Source organism: Mandrillus leucophaeus, unplaced genomic scaffold (genome assembly GCF_000951045.1).
Source record: "Mandrillus leucophaeus isolate KB7577 unplaced genomic scaffold, Mleu.le_1.0 Scaffold224, whole genome shotgun sequence".
Lineage (NCBI taxonomy): Eukaryota > Metazoa > Chordata > Mammalia > Primates > Cercopithecidae > Mandrillus > Mandrillus leucophaeus.
In genome coordinates this window covers 1,606,958-1,608,972 of record NW_012102299.1, presented here as the reverse complement: position 1 = coordinate 1,608,972, position 2,015 = coordinate 1,606,958, and the positions used below count along the sequence as shown (strand labels likewise).

General features: G+C 30.8%; 1 protein-coding gene across 1 annotated transcript in view; it reads right to left on the bottom strand.

Moving 5' to 3' along the window:
• FGF12 (fibroblast growth factor 12) overlaps window positions 1–2,015 on the bottom strand; it is a 633,659-nt gene that overhangs the window by 597,141 nt on the left and 34,503 nt on the right. The window lies entirely within an intron of this gene.

Below are 2,015 nucleotides of genomic sequence, written 5' to 3'. Positions count from 1 at the left end.
AAAAAAAAAAAAAGCAAGTCACATACAAGTAAATGCCAATAAGGCCATTATAGATTTCTTAGTAGGAACCTTGCAAGCCAAGTGAGAGTGATGATGTATTCAAAATGTGGAAAGAAATAAAACTGCCAACCAAAAATACATTACATAGCAAAGCTGTCTTTCAGAAAAGAGGGAGAAAAAAGACATTCGCAGACAAAAGTTGAGGGAGTTCATCACCACTAGAACTGCTTTAGAAGAAATACGAAGAGAGTTATTTGGGATGAAACAAAAGGCTTACTAATTAGTAACATAAAAACATATGAAAGCATAAAACTCACTGAAAATATAAATATATAGTCAAAATCAGAATACCATAATACTGAAATGGTTGTGTGTAAATTGCTTATAGTGCCAGTATAAAGATTGAAAGGAAAGAAAGTATTTGAAATAACTACAGCTACATTAACTTGTTAATGTACACACAATATAAAAAGAAATAAACTGTGACATCAACAACACAAAATGTGGGGAAATGGTAGAACCATAAAGCTTTTGTCTGTGATTAAATTGGGTATCAGCTTAAAGTAGACATACAGGTGTAACTATAAAATGTTTTACATATGCTTCATGATAACTACAAAGCAAAAACTTACAGTAGATACACAAAAGGTAAGAAAGAAATCAAACCACAATACCACTACAAAAAAAAAAAATCACCAAATCACAAAGTAAGACAGCAAGAGAGGAAGGATCTACAAAATACCCAGAAAATGATTAACAAAATGTCAATGGTAAATCCTTATCTATCAATAATTACTTGAAATGTAAGTGGACTAAATTTGTCAATCAAAAGACATAGAGTGGATAAATTATTTTTAAAAAGGCAACACCCAAATATATGCTGCTGACACGAGACTCATTTCACCTTTAAGACCATACACAGACTGAAGATATTTCGTGCAAATGGAAGCTTAAAGAGAGCAGAGGTATCTAAAAAGCTAGATTTTAAGCCAAAAACTGTTATAAGGAACAAAGAAGGTCATTATATAATGATAAAGGGGTCAATGCATCAAGAGTCTATAACAATTACAAATATATAGGTACCAAACATAAGAACACCAAAACATATAAAGCAAATATTAATAGATCCGAAGGGGGAAATAAACAGCAATACAATAATAGAAGGGGGTGTCAATACCTACTTTCAACAATGGATAGATTATCTAGACAAAAAAAAAAATCAATTATGAACTATTAGACTTGAATTACCCTTCCGTACAAATGAGCCTAACAGACATTTACAGAATATTCCATCCTTCAGCAACAGAAAACACGTTCTTCTTAATGGCACATGGAACATTGTCGGGTATAGATTAAATGTCAGGCCACAAAACAATGCTGTGTGGATGTAAGAATATTGAAATCACATCAAGTATCTTTTCCAACCACAATGGTATGAAACTAGAAACCAATAAAAGGAGAAAACTGTAGAAAATTCACAAATATGTGGAAATTAAAGTAAATACTTCTAAACAACTGATGAGTCAAAGAAAAAAATCAAAAGTGAAATTTTAAACTCTCTTAAGCCAAACAAAAATGGAAATACAACACACTAAAAACTACAGATGCTGTAAAACACTCCTAAGTAGGATGTTGGCAGCAGTGAATGCCTACATTAAAAAGAAGAAAGAACTCAAACAACCTAACATTCTACCTCAATAAACTAGAAAAAGAAACTAAATCCAAAGTTAGCAGAAGAAAAAAGTAATAAAGCTCACAGCAGAAATAAATCAAATAGAGACGAGAACTATTTAAAAATCAAAACTAAGAGTTGAGTTTTGAAAAAATAAAATTAACAAACTTTTAGATTGAATCACTAAGAAGTTTCAAAAAGACACAACTAAGATAAAAAACCAAAGTGGAAACATTACAATAAATGTCTCAGAAATAAAAAGGACATGAGAGATTATTATGAACAATTATCTGTAAACAGAAATGGAAAATTCCTAGAAACATACCATCTTCCAAGATTGAAT